A 15,578-nucleotide genomic window follows, 5' to 3' on the forward strand; every position below is an offset into this window, starting at 1 on the left:
TGGCTACAGATTCTGTGTGATATATGTTAACATCTTTTATTAATTTATTCAGTAAAGATTTATAGGGCCCTCTTTGTACTAGGTGCCACCTTAGGGCATCAGGAGATCACAGTGTTTCCTTTCATGTTGCTTATGGGCTATTTCTGAAAGGACTGAAGAAGACATATATGAGTGACTGTAACCACAAAACTTGGCAATTTGGGATCACAATATAGTAGAGATCATTTAAAGATTGAAGGAGGGTCCGGCCCTGTGGCCAAGTGGTTAAGTTCACGCTCCACTTTGTCAGCCCAGGGTTTCACTAGTTTGGATCCTGGTCACAGACCTAGCACCACTCACCAAGCCATGCTGAGATAGTGTTCCACATAGTAGAACTAGAAGGACCTACAACTAGAATATACAACTATGTATTGGGGGGCTTTGGGGAGAAGAAAAAAAAAAGTTTGAAGGAAATTGATGGTACTGATTTAACATTGCTTTCTATGCAGACTTTGAATTTCTTTCTCAGGGTTCCGAACGTATAAAAGGGACTGTGGAGAGCAAATGCATGGCATATGCTCTGTGGATATTTTCTTTTTAACCTAGACTAAATTCAAACGCAATTTTTTCCTATAAGTCTTTGCGTAAGAGAATCTGAAAACCAAAGTGGATGTTATTTTCCAACATGGTTTTGTAAAATACAAAAAATTGGAGCAAATAATTTTTTTGTTGCCACTCTTTTTTTTTTTTATGACTTCACAAAAGGACACAGAGCTGTGACTTAAGGATCCCAAAGTATACGCCTCAGAGCAATTATGATCTCAGAGTAGATAAATAGCCTGTTCGATAATCTCTCTCAAATATGAGCTATTTTAAATAGACTTCAGTGGATGTCCTATGTATGTATGTATGTATGTATGTATGTATGTATGTATCTATGTGCCTGATGTACCTGGAGTGAGTCAGGTAAAGTTGTCATCAACTGGGAAGACTTGAAGAATGGACTTTTTTTTTCAGAGTGGTTCCTATCATTCATCGTGGGCCTTGCCCACTAGAGTAACATGTATATAGAACCAATATTTGTCTTGGAAAAAAAGATCTTTGAATTCTTCCTGGGAATTGCATAATTGTTATTTGAACCTCAAAATTCTGTTATGCATGCATCTGAAAAAATATGCCAGGCTCATGATAATAGTTGACTGTTTTAGCTATTAAAAACAAATACACATACAAAACTAGAACTCCAAACTCAAATCTCATTATGGCCCCTATAGAACATTTAATTCCCTAGGAAGATGGGCCTGTCTTCTCTCTAGATCTGCTAGTATGAATAAATTTCAAAATACTCCGCCGACCCTGCCAAAGGAGCTGAAAAAACCTGAGCCACTGATGAAGCTTTATGAGCTTGTGAATGTCTACAAAATGAAATACTAGTTTTGTGGTAGTTGATTCAGAGAAATGCCCTCAGGAAATGAGTAACCCTGTGTTTCTACCTGCTTATCATAACTGTTCCTTTTCCAGAGAAAAAGAAAAAATATTTAAAAAATTTTTCTATATTCCAGGCACTGTGCCTGGTGTGCCAGGTATTGGGCATGTAACGATTGGAAAACTTACATTCTGCCTTCAAGGAACTTAAAATCAGCCTGAGCACCTGCCAGTATGCTGTAATCAGACATACCACTTGAATTTATCCAAAGATTAAAAAGAAGGTGAGCCAAAATAGCCAGCCTTCCAACCCTTAATGATCATCAGTGGATCTTTTCCGGGATGCTGGCAGCAAAGTAAAGCTACCCACACAATCACAGAGTCCATCAAATTCCAGTTGACTAGCCAGGTCTAGATCCTTTTCAAAAATGTATCCTCCTTGTCCCCAAAGAAGTCATCTTTTTCTCTGATCCCTGGTCTTTAAAGAAACGGGAGTCTCTCTGATTGGTTCTAGAGCTCATCACCCTTTTTGAACAGAACTGCTTTTCTGGGCAGTTTTTTGGGCCAAGGCACTATCCTTTTTGGTTCAAGACTCTCAAACAATCCATATTTGACTAGCCTGATTCAATTTTTTAGTGTGATGCCCTCCAGCTCCTGCCTTTCTTAACTTAACTTGTTGTATATTCCTTAAACTTTTGTAAAAACCCTCTTTATCTTTTCACACACACACACTCCCTCCTGCTCTAGGAAGGCTTCTTGGTCTCACAATAAATTAGGATATATAAGTATGTATATATTTATATGATATGTGAGAGGTAAATAATGATGCACACAGCTCACAAGTAAGTATTCCCACCTAGCATTGTGCATTCATTTTGTCTGGGAAGAATTTTCAAGAAAGGTTTTAGAGATATAGGAAAGGCTAGAAGGGGAAATAGTTTCTGGCACAAAAGATGAGAATGGGAAACCAGAATGCAAGTGATTTAAAACACACGATTTCATTTTCCATGAGCTTTAGAGATAAAAACTATTATATCTCTTTATTTTAAAGTCAGAAAAATGACACATTTTTACCACAGAAAAAGGCAAAAGGAAAACATTTTTTAAAGGTATAAAGATTACAGGAAAAAATCAACTAAATAACTCAGTATTTTTTAATTTTTTTAGGAAGAAATAAAGCAGAAAGATAACTGCAGGTCATGACAGAATCAGCTGATAAAATATGCCTTGGAAGAAAAATCTGTGATTTAGGAAAAAGCTGGTATTACAATAATTTCTTTTCATAATCTGACCTGACTGCACCCCTTGGAGCACATTCCATCTCTCATGCAATCAGCAGCGGCTCCATCAAAGTCTTCCCTGTATAAATATTAACTCATCTTCAAAGAAGCGTGCAAGTACGAAATTCAAATCTATTTTGCTTTTCTAGGCAGGTAATCGATTATATCTGTTTGGTTCCCTATTGCTGCCTCTCTGTGACCTTCAGAACTGAGATCACTAAAACCCTAGAAGTTCAGCCTTGATCAGTTTCTCAGGCTAGGCTGGTACCCCGGGACTTGGGGATTTTTGTAAGGAGCCCCAAACTAACAGCACTCTGTCTCGGCTTCTGTTCAGATTGCTGCAAGTCTGGCTCTGACCTTACTGTCTAATAAAGAACGTAGGCTCACAATTTGTATTCTTGTCCTTCCCATTTCCGTAAATGAGCCCCAATTTTTCCCCTTCTCCAAATCATCCCACAATTGTAATTCTGCCCATGAGCGCCAGCCTCTCTGTAGGTACCTGCTACCCACTGTCTGAACTTCCTAATGGCGTGAAACAGATCCTGCCAGATCCCACCCACTGCCTACTGTTGAATCCCACCCCTTCCCCAATGCTAACTTCCTCCATGCTCTACAAGTTTCTCCCTGTCTCTTGTCCTGCCTCCCAAGGGCAGCCTGGTCTCTAGAGTCCACCTCCCTACAAAGGCCTTCCATGTACACTGAGTGAGCAACATAAGCATTCCTCCCAGAATCATCTAGTCATTTAGGCTGAGCTTTGTATTGTTTCCAAAGAATGGTTGCACAGGTCTTCTTATGATGAGACACATTCTTCGATACAGAATGACTCTCAGGGATCATGTATTCCAACTTTCATAATAACACAGATAAATAATCTAAGATCATGTACCTTATTTATACATATTATACAAAGCAACACTCAGGGAATATAAATGTGTTATTAGATATTTCTGATCCTACATATCTCCCAAGACTAGTAGCTTCCACTCTAGACTGTAGCATTGCAATTAAAATGCACAGGTTATCCAATAGCAAGGGCTGCAGAGCAATTGAATCAATTGATATTTATTTCCTCTAGGCTGTGGAAATCCAGAATACATGAAATCAAATTCCCAAATAAGTTGGGAACAAAAGGTGTTAAGCACTCGAGAATGATATGTGCTAAATATTAGGATTCACACCACCAGAACCATAGGAGTCATCTGGGACTCAAGCTGGGCTTTGAAGGAGCAAATGGATCCTTCAAAATGGATAGGAGAAGAGAGATGAGCAAACCAGGAGCAAATATCAGGGAGTGGGGATTTTTCTGTTGTTGTTATGTGCTGTCAAGTCGGCTCCAACTCCTGACACTCTGAGTGAGTGACGTCCGCAATGTCCTGTCCTCAATGACCCTACTCAGCTTCTGTAGACTCGTGCCTATGGCTTCCTTTATGGAGTTGATCCCTCTCAGATTTAATCTTCCTCTTTTCCTGCTGCCTTCTACTTTTCCCAGCGTATTGTCTTTTCCAAAGAATTTTGCCTTCTCATAATGTGCCCAAAGTAGGACAGCCTCAGTTTTATCATTTTTGCCTCGATGCAATAATTCAGGCTTAATTGGCTCTAGGACCCACTTGTTTGTCTTTCTGCCAGTCCACAGGGTCTGCAGAGCTCTCCTCCAATACCATATTTCAAATGAATCAATCTTTTTCTTGTCAGCCTTCTTCACTGTCCAGCTTTCGCACCCATACATAGTAGTTGGGAATATGACGGTGTGGATAATCTTGGCCTTAGTCTCTAATGACACTTCCTCACACTTGATGACCTTTCATAATTCTTTCATTGCTGCCCATTCAGCCTGTCTTCTCTTGATTTCTTGGCTGCAGTCTCCATTTAAATTCCTGACTGACCCAAGGTAAACAAAATCTTTAACAATTTCAGTGTCATCATTGTCTGCATTAAAGTTGAGTAGTTCTTCTGTAGTCATGATTTTTGTCTTTGTTGATGTTTGAGTGCAGTCCTGCTTTGGCAGTTTTTTCTTTCACTTTCATCAGAAGTCATTTCAAGTCATTGCTGCTTTCTGCCAATAAGATGGTGTCATCTGCATATGTTAGATTGTTGATATTTCTTCCACCAATTTTCACTCCTCCTTCATCTGAATCTAGCCCAATTTTTCATATGATGTGTTTTGTGTACAGATTAAACAAATAGGAGATAAAAAACTCACACTTGTCTGACACCTTTGCCTATAGGAACCCATTCTGTCTCCCCATATTCTGTTCAGACAATGGCATCTTGTCCACAGACAAGTTAAGCATCAGGACAATCAAGTGCTGAGGCACACCCATTTCTTTCAAAGCAGCCCACAGCTTTTCATGATCCATGCAGTCAAAGGCTTTACTGTAGTCTATAAAACCTAGTCTAACCTTCTTCTGAAATTCTTTGGAGCACTCCAGTAGCCAATGAATAATTGCAGTTAGATTTCATGTGCCTCTACCTATTCAAAATCCGGCTTGGACATCAGACATTTCCTGCTCCAGGTAAGATAAAAGCCTTTGTTGTAGCACCTTGAGCATTACTTTACTTGCATGAGAAATTAGAGCAATAGTCCTATAGTTACTGTACTCCTTAGCATCTCCTTTCTTGGTGACTGAGATATATACTGAAGGTTTCTAGTCTGTAGGCCATTATTTTGTTTTCCATATTTGTTGGCATATTTTTGTTAGGATTTTGACTCATTCAGTCTCTGTGTCTTGAAATAATTCTACTGATATCCAATCTACCCCTCATGACTTATTTCGTCCCAGCACTTTCAGGGTGACTTTCACTTCACTTTGTCAATGCAAATAATCCATAATCAATCTATAAATCAAAATTGGGGTGAGTTTATTATGAGCCAGATCTGAGGCCTAGCCCAGGGCCTTCCTTCCCAAGGAATGAAGAGCACCAAAGAAGTGGAGTGTATGAGTGGTTATATACTGTCTTGGAACAAAGAGCATACATCCCATATGACAGGAATGTCCCATCTACAATTGTCACAAGATGCTTAGGTGGCAGAGCAGATCACTGGTTAGCAGGTCAGTGGTCACAAGGTGAGCACAGTAGATTGGTAATTAATCCTTAGTTCCCAGGAAGAGATGCTTACCCTTAAAGAAATGCAGATATGGAGGGAAGTTACATGCCTATCTTTAATGGCATCATTCTTGTCTTTAGGACATAGTAAATATTTAAAGCAGATATATAATGCATGCTCAATAGGCCATATCAGGTCCCTTTGGAAAAACAAGATCAGGCTGAATTAATTTCAAACCAAATGGCTTCCTCATATACTCCAGTATATCCTATTGCTTTTCATTTGCTTATCATTTTCCCCTTTTGATCTATAATCTTTCAATAGAAAGCATTGATGATCAAAATATTGTCCCTCAGTGCCAGGGTGGTTGCTGCCTGCCCTGGGTCCATCAAGTCACTTGGTGCTAGGCTTTTATCTCATTTATTTGCCCATTTATTCATCTTGGGAGGGAATAGTCAGACAGGCATAGAGGTATACGTTAACAGAGGAAGCATTTCATAGGTCATGTAACTTTAGGTTGTTGCATAAACATTGTAAATGTGCTTTTACATGACTTCTTATGCCCACATTGTTTACAATTATAAAAGACTTATTGAGACATTCACCTCTTTTTTCATGTGCTTTAGCAGAGATGACACATTGGAAGATTCATCACATATAAAAGCATATCATTCAGTTTGAATGAGTGTATATGTACTGTAGGGGAGGAAGACAAATCCTCCACCCTCTGGGTCCTTCTGGCTGGGATAAAAATTAAATTGACATGAGACAGAATAAAAAAAGAAAATCAAACAAAACTTTATAACATGTATACATGGGAGAAACTCAGGAAAACTGAGCAACTCAACAAAATGGCTGAGCTGCCAGCTTAAATATCATCTTCAGCTAAAGATAAAGGAAGGTGTTGGGAATAGTGGTTTGGGAATTCAAAGGAGAGGAAGGTAATTCACATGGAAGTGGAAAAGCAAAAGTTTAGTAAATAAAACTTTGATAAGAATGGGCTTAGCAAGGACGCTCCCAGTCTACAGATACCCAGAGTTATCTCTGGTGATGGCCTGTCCTGGGGGTGGGCCTTTTATCTTAAATTTTTTTAGTCAGTTTGGGGAAGGTCAAAGTTTCTTTCAGAGTCTTTTGTTCCTAAAAATAATCAAGCCAGAGGGGTACATTTTGAGATGGCAGTTCTGATCCCCCACAGCACCACCTTGGGATACAGTTAAAATATTCAAAGCTATTCTATGTGGAAGGACAGCCTTTTTCACTAAAGATGTTTTAGTATTTAACAAAGCTACTCCTGTATGACTATCATTAAGGGCTTGTCAAATAAATTTAGTCAGGGCTTCTACATGTGATAATGACATCTTACAGCCCCAAGGAAGAAACAAATACAGCTGCCAGGTGGCCACATGGGTGGAACATTGAGTGAGTCTATCTGGCCTTAAAGAGAGGAAGATTTGCAACAGGCGTTAGCTAAGTGTGACTCCTTCCCTGCATCCAAAGGAAGGTCAAGGTGCAGTTTTTTAGCCATCCAAGCAGTAGCCAAGGCCAGAGATTTGTTCCACATCACCACTGAATTCCATTAGGAGCCAGCTGATAAATGCCTGGCCTTCAAGACCAGTCTGTTCCAAACCAATCACTTTTTTAAGTATGATAGTATTCTGCAAACATTTGTGGGGGATTGGAATTGGCCACCCAAGATATATCTCTTTGGCATGAGGGTTATTTTGGGCTGGTTACTTTTAAAAACTGCAGACATGAAAGAAACTCTGAAAAGTAGAAGTTACCTTTTGTAAGAGACATTTACATTTGTAAGGGAAATCTCCATCTGTAAAGGTGTCTCCCTCTACCAGGAAGAAGGAGAAAGTCCTTCTTCCTTATCAATGCAGAAGGCAAGGACTTAAATCTGCATAATAACCTTAGTCTTGTTTACTGTACTTTTCTAGTAATCTCCCATAACTGACTCCCCTGACCCCCAAGATCCTCCTTTGTAGCTGAAGATGGTAGCTTTGTAGCTGAAGAGAACCTCCACCATTTTGGTGAGTTGCTCAGTTTGCCTGAGTCTCTCCCATGTATACATGTTGTAAAGCTTTGTTTAATTTTCTCCTGTCATTGTGTCTCATGTGAATTTAATTTGCAGCCCAGCCAGAAGGACTTAGAGTGGATAGAGGAAATGTTTTCCTCCCCTACACCTTAAATGGAATAATTATAAAATAGGTATATAGTTTAAGCATTACAAAGGTTTAAATGAGGACCTATAAGGTTGAGAATACAGGCCTGGTCTGGAGTCTTGGGATAGCTATCTGCAACAGATGCCATCCACTTCTCATCCTGGTTTGGAAATATTTGCATTGGTCTGTTGAAGTCAGCTATTATAAATAGGAACTGAAACTCACTCAGGTGGAGAAGCCTCTTTTTTTTTTTTTTAATTTAAAATGAGAAATGTGAATCCATGAATCTAGGCCTTCTGATTCTGTAACGTATTAATTTGTTAAAAGTACCTGGTATGATCCTTTCCATCAGGGCTGCAAAGAGTCTTTTATCTGGTGTCTTTTCTAATAAACAAAATATCCAGGTTGTAGTTCATGATCCTAAAGGTCTTCGTCTCCCAGGAGCTCACTGAGAAAAGAACCAGATACCAATCTCTCATTTCTTTTAAGTATATCAATGAGATCTTGGAAATAATTAAGATATTTTGTTTAAGCAAAGTTGGTCCACACATTCCTTCCTCTAATTGCATAGGCTGTCCCATTATTATCTCAAAAGAAGACAGCTGATGCTTACCAAAGGGTATAGATCTAAGATTGAGGGGAACTCGTGGAAGAACTTTTGGCCATGAGAGATTAAATGCTTCTGAAAGCTTTGCCAATTGAGTTTTGATTGTGCCATTAGTTAAAATGTTGTGTTATTGGCCAAATATCACAAATAGATTTAATTTTTTGTCCAGTGAAATGAGTTCCCCGGGCACTGTGTAACTCAGTAGGAATTCCTCAAACAGGAATTATCCTTTCCAATAATAATGTACCTAAAACCATTGCTCTTCTGCAAGAAAAGGTCTCAACCCAATGTGAGAACATACGGATCATTATAAGATATATTTCTATACTTGAGATGGTGGCATTTGGACAAGGTCCGATTGCCGTACCTCAAAGAGTCCCTTAGAAAAGGGAAGGTGGCTTCATGATCCATGAAATAGTTTCCCTAGATTATTTTCTGGGTATACAGCACGATGAGTGTAGGATTTATGAGCCACTGTGGGAGAAAGTATCTAAAAGTATTGCTTTCCCCCTTTTGTTGCCACCTTTGTTTCTTTTCTTCCATGGCAATTTCTTGACCCTATAGGAGGAAATCTTCTTACTGGGTAAGTAGTTAATAGAAAGTAGCAGGCTTTCTCAAGGCTGGACTGCCTACCTAGCTTGACAATGTCCTTGCTTACTATTTAAGTAAGACCCATCCATAAACCAAGTTAAACAATAGAATGCAATTGTGGTGCATTCTTCTTCTTGTAGTGCTGGAAGCAAGGTAACAGGGTTAAGATAGTGAATAATATTTACCTCTGCAATACAACTTAAGAAGGTTTATCATCATTTACTTGACAATGCTTCCCATGTAATTTAGCATACCAAACAAGCCTAAATGGTATCTCTGTCTTCATAGGAAGAGAGAACAAATTACTTTGAGAAGTCTCAGGCGCCCTCTGAAAATTCTCAGAGAAATTTTTTCTAAGTCCAAAGAAAGATTTCATTTAGGATGTGAATTTTGTGGAGCTTGACAAAAATATCAAGAGGGTTTAAAACACTTATTCAAACAAGATCAAGGGGTTGCTGATCTTGTTGCCATGAAATAAGGCACCCTCTGAATTATCCATTTAACCAAAGTAAGACTCACTCAAAAGTAAGGAAAACATTTTGTAATCTCTTTATCAAAAGCAGACTAAAATTTCTGGAAAATTATCCTAAGAAAGAGAAAACCAAATTTTAATTTTTGCAACAGCTTACTTTTTATATTAAAACTCATTTAACTGAATTCATTTTGATCTTAGCCAACTTGACCATGCACAAAACTCTTTCCTCAGGGTTGTCTTCAACAAACCTTCTATAACTTTCCTTTTACATTCATAATTTGTCTCATGCCTTTCTTTTTTTTTCCTCCTGGTACATTGGGACAAATGTATCTTTCTTAACAAAAGAAAGACAAATATGTCCATTCTTTATAACTTCTTTACTGAAAACATAGATCTTTCCTTGAATACAAAGATGTTTTCCTTACTAATTTTTAGTAGCTTTAATCACATACACTAGTTAGAATTTTTAACCCTTATAGACCTTAACTTTTAGTGAAAAGTAAGAAGTAAGTAATTATTAACTGTCTTTCATATTAGCACTCTGTGGCTTTGCAAGTTATAAATGCTTTTTTATAATTTCTAAAAACGTGTTACTTCACAGAACGGTTTTAATAAAACACAAGACAAATGTTTTTTAATAGACCCAAACACCTTTTAGTAGATAAACTTATACATGTTTAGCAATAATGTTTCAGTATTTTATCTTATTTGAAAATGAAATGAACTAGACATTCAGTGAATTTTTAACATTTAATTTCATCTAGCAAAACTTCAAAGTTTCAAGTTACCAGAGAGATTTTGGAAGTTATCTTAAACATATATGCCAAAACACACAATTGTTTTTAAAAGTTCACTCAATACTTTTATTTTTCTCACATCTATTTAGTTTACTTGTTCCCAGTAATTATTATAGATTGCCTACAAAACTTTATGAGACATTAGGCAAAATTAGCCATCATTTTAAATTATTATTTTCGCCAAACCAGTTTTGTAATAGAGATAACATCACCTTATCTGACCATAAGTGTAGAATAAAGGCTGTATGTCTCCCTCATATCCAATGCTGATAACTCTGAAAACATGTTCATTTTAGTCAATCCAACAAACTTAAATAAGTTTTTATTTACTAAAAATTATTCCATATCACATTAACTTGAAAGACATTTCCTTTAGTTTCAATTACATTTGGAAATAATTTAACAGAGCTCTTTAGAAACTATACCACCTGGAGGTAAAAATATCACACATACATAATAGACGTATAGACACACATGCTCAGAGACTTCACAAATATTGTTTCAAAATTACTGCCATGAATCAGATAAAACAATACAAAGCTCCCTAGTTATGAATCCAAATTTTGTTTTAAGCCTCTTCTACTAATATTTGTGGATAAGACACCTAATGAAGCTAGATTTTTGGTGAGGCTGCTCTTATGGCCATTTTTCTTGCCTTTTTTCCTTTTTTTCCCTTCAGTTTTAGGAATTAGTGATGGGCTAGACAACAGTTCCCAGAGAGGTGAGGTGATAATCCTTTTTGAGATAAAGGAACTGGTGGAATCTGAACTGCCTCTAGAGCTGCTTTTTAGTCTTGCAAGGGTTGGTAAGTTGAAGACAATTGTTCTACCTGTCCAACTATATCACCATAGTTTGCTTTTTTCCCTCTGGGTGCTTAGTTTTATTTTAACTTATGGAGGAAGGACTGGAAAGGACATTCCTATCAGGCTCTGAATATCAGCTTTCAGTTTGGACAAATTCCTGTTCATAAATTGCTAAACCTTTCAAATACCTTGTCAGGTTTCAGCTAGGACAAAAAGTAACCACCTGGTGGTATTGAACAGTTCCAGGAATCTTTAGCATAGCAGTTTCCCAGAAAAATCTCTCAGAGTCTCATTAACTCTGGGAGTAGATTACAGGGATGTCTATAAAGTCATGGCCTAATATATTATCCTTTATGTACCTTTTATAACAATTTTTATTAGCTTTTTGCAACAAAACTTTCAACAAGGTTATTTGGGAACTTTGGAGTCTTCGCTTTTAAGTGCACTTCTTAAATGCTCTTATCTAATTGGAACATCCCTTGTAATGGCCAATGCAATTCCCCTGAGGCTGGGAGCAATTTGGTAGGACCCTTAGCCAAGAATGGAATGCAACCCACATTTCTGTCTGATCATCTCTGACAGCAAAATGGGGTGCAACCACATTTTGTCTGACCATATTTTGGGAACTCAGCCTAATGATTATGAAGCCAAGACCTCAGGATATGAAACAAGCTTGATAAGAATTTTTTTTTTTTTTTTTTGCTCTTCTTTGTAAATATTTAGTTTCCAGAACCTGTAGTTTGAACAATTGTACTAGAAGTTGGTGAGCTCAACTCTTTAAAGATTTCTCTGTTACCTGGCTCTTAAAGAGGAGCCCCACAGTGGCCACTGTAATTTTATGTTATCCTGGGTTATCTTGCCAGCCATTTACAGCTATTCTTATTTTGTTAAGCACTTGCAAGTTTCAGCCTGAAGCCAGCTGGAGTTCTGAGGGGAGGCTGCCCATTCAGTAACTAGTTGGCTTTTAGAAGCTTGATTTACCATTTTTCTTTTAGTTTCATTGTACTATAAAGTCTGAACAATTTCCAGGGACAGTGTAGAGGGTCGGAAATGTGCTGATTGTGAGTGTTACTCCCTAAACGAAGGTCATAAACATTCTCTTAAGTGCTTTGGTTTCTCCCACCGGCAGTCTTAAAACTACACGGGGGCTTGGAGTGTGTGGGTGACCAAGCCTCATATGTGCTTCCCCGGACCAGCCTTTAATTAATTAACGTGAGTGATAGTGGAGTTCCCTATGGGCCTGCTATACATCTCAATGCCCAACCTCAGACACTCCCACTAGGTTCTCAGTAACCTGAGAACACGGCACTGCTGGGAGGAGCTGATGACCCTTCTCTTTGGAGCTGAACAAGTTCAGACTCTCATTTCTCTATCACGCAGTTTGTTCAGACTTTGTAAACACACTTCTTTCCAATTTAAAGCCAAATTAAAAAGCTCAGCCTGCCCCAGTCACTCCAAAGTTCCCCCTAGGCTCCCCTGGCCTAGGAAATTCCTCTTAGGCTTCTCTTTCCTAGGAATTTCCCTCCTAGTTTCCTCTGGGTATGCACCAGTACCCCCTTAAGACACCTAGTCTTAAGATTTGAAACAGCTCATATAAACTTTGAACCATTGACTTATATTAAGGAGGTCTGGATTTCAGGAGAACTCACTGGGGTCACCTGAAGAATGCAGTGATCCAGAAGGGCTCAGTGGTCCCTACTGGTACCAAACACTAGTTCAGTGCAGATTTCAAGTGGTCTTTGGTGGGTTTCTCTGAAATCCTGCTGCGACAATGCCAAGAAATGTTGATGTGAATAACCCATAATCAATCTATAAATCAAAATTGGGGTGAGTTTATTTAGGAGCCAGATCTAAGGACTACCCTGGCACATTCCTTCTCCAAGGAAGGAAGGACGCCAAAGAAGTGGGGTGTCCAGAGTAGTTATTATATACTGTCTTGGAACAAAGAGCATACATCCCATATAACAGGAATGTCCCATCTACAATTGTCACATGATGCTTAGCTGGCACAGCAGATCAGTGGTCAGCAGGTCAGTGGTCACAAGGTGAGCACAGCAGGTTGGTAATTAATCCTTAGTTCCCAGGAAGAGATGTTTACCCTTAAATAAATGCCAATCTGGAGGGAAATTACATCCCTCTTTAAGGGTATCATTCTCATCTTAGGGATGTAGTAAATATTTAAAGCAGATATACAATGCATGCTCAACAGGCCACATCAGGCCCTTTTGGAAAAACAAGGTCTGGCTAAATTAGTTTTAAACCAAATGGCTTCCTCATATCCTCCAATTATATCCTATTGCTCGTCATTTATTTATCAACTTTCTAAAATTACGACTTCCTCATCAGAAACTTCTCCAAAGGAATCTGTCATCCTTTTGTCTCTTCTGTATAGATCTTCAGTATACTGTTTCCACCTTCTTTTTATTTGCTCTTGATCAGCTAGTGTGCTTCCCTGATGGTCATTCAGCAGCCCTGATGTTGATTTAAATTTCCCTTTGATTTCTTGAATCTTCTGGAGGATTCTTGTTGTTCCTTTTTTGTTGTTTTCTTCTATCTCTTTGCCTTGACCATTATGGTAGTTCTCTTTTTCTCTATGTGATAATCACTGAAAAACTGCTCAGGATTCAGTCACCAAATACCTGCGAAATGTAGGTGTCCCTGCGGGAAGGATCCCTTAGGGTGAGCTGATCCCAGCACGGGACCAGGCTGATTGGAGTGGGTCTTTGTGCTGGATCAAGAGAAGATGCCAATGATAGTTCTCAGAATCTATGTATCAAAGCTCCTACTGCCACAGGGGATTTAGGGGAAAGGTTTTTGTGTTAAAGAGAAGAATAAGAACTCATGACTGAGTAATCACTTTTGAGCTCTATCTCAACTGTGACATTGAGCTAGAAGTTCAACCTTCATTTACTTGGTTGTTCCTTTCAATTCTAGACATAAGAAAACCTGTGTTGCCTAGACCTTGCGCCTACACTGAGAAAGTTGTGTAAAGTATAGAAAGAGAACTTCTTTGAAAGGAATGCAATATCACATTGCAACATGCATCGTCAGTGCCTTTATTTCATAAACTTGGTTCCACTCCAGCATCTCCAAATACTAGGTTCAGTTTTGTTTAGGGAAATAATTTTTGAGGGCCCTCTATGTGCCATCTTGTTTAGGGATAGTCACATATGAGTCTCATCAGATCCATCAAGGTTTTGAGTTAATTCTGTTGCCCTGAGGGTAGGCCCCAATGAGTCTGGGAGAGTTCTTGGACCCGACTGCCCACAGTGCCACAGGCAATCCTAGGACCACAATCTATTAAGCTCTTATGGTTGAATCCATGCCTTGGATTTTGAGTGAACTCAAGTGCCCCATGGAAAACTTAAGCCCAGTCCTGAAATCTTGGCTTGATTCAGAAAATCATGACTCTTACCTCTCCCTTGCCAACTCCTTGTCTCTGGAAACAGGGCACTGTCTGCTATGACCCAAACGCAGATTAATGTTCTAAAAACTGTTGCCTGGAGATTTACGGAGCTTTTTCTTCTCACCATAAATTTATTGATTATCAATTAACCCTTGAGCAGCAAATCTGATAAGAGTTTATTTCCATCAACCCAAGGAGAGCCACTTCAGCTCCTCCTCTTCCCTTAGCCTGAGATGCTTTGCGGTTGTGCTCACCTTATGGATAAGACATGCCCATGTTATATACATAGGTTGTGACCCCAGGACCAATGTCCATCCTGTTGAAAACTTAAGACCCTAATCACACCTTTAATTCTTTTCCTGGTGTAAAGCTCCCAACCAAGCCCTGGGTCTGTTGCTCCTCTAGCTCACAACCACGACATTCTTCTACACATTTGTCTTTGCTTTGGCTGAGAGGGATCCTGTTTTCACTGCAGAATGTATCCCCTTGAAACTGAACCCTTAAATCTGAATCCTCAGGGCTTGCACAAAGTAACATTCAAATAATCTCAGGTGTTTACAGCCCCGTGGGACAGTTTCAACTCAGTGATGCATTCAGATACCACATTAGTCACATATTAAAAATTCTAGCATCTCTATTGGTGATGGATTTCATCCACAAAGCCAAAAGATTCAGATTGGATTCCAGCAGCCTAGTTTTTCAGTGAACAGTGCTTGAAATTAAATTACTTTGCTTTGACCTAAAGCAGAGGCTGATGCTCAGCAACTCGTTTCTGGAGCCAAGTTCACATTTGGAGATGTTCTAATTTCCCCTTTAGAGATGTTGCTTGCTGTCAGCAATTCTGGTTCCTGAAGCAGGAGATTCTCTGTGTTGCTAGACAGGGTCAAGCATCTCCAGAGCAGCTGGTGAAGGATGCGTTGATTGTGGGAAAGCAACTCCCAGGCTGCTTTTCAAAGCCCGATCTTGTGATTGTAGATGATTGTGAGGATTTTCAATCATTAATG

General features: G+C 38.9%; 1 long non-coding RNA gene across 2 annotated transcripts in view; it reads right to left on the reverse strand.

Moving 5' to 3' along the window:
• Positions 1 to 2,554: 2,554 nt before the first annotated feature.
• LOC103560551 (uncharacterized) overlaps positions 2,555 to 15,578 on the reverse strand; it is a 179,139-nt gene continuing 166,115 nt past the window's right edge. For both annotated transcript variants that reach the window (XR_011527904.1, XR_011527912.1), the window contains 2 exons: positions 8,226 to 8,343; positions 2,555 to 5,803 (listed from right to left, as the gene is read on the reverse strand). This is a non-coding gene — a long non-coding RNA (uncharacterized lncRNA). The remainder of the gene's footprint in view (positions 5,804 to 8,225; positions 8,344 to 15,578) is intronic.

This window comes from Equus przewalskii, chromosome 16 (assembly GCF_037783145.1).
Source record: "Equus przewalskii isolate Varuska chromosome 16, EquPr2, whole genome shotgun sequence".
NCBI lineage: Eukaryota > Metazoa > Chordata > Mammalia > Perissodactyla > Equidae > Equus > Equus przewalskii.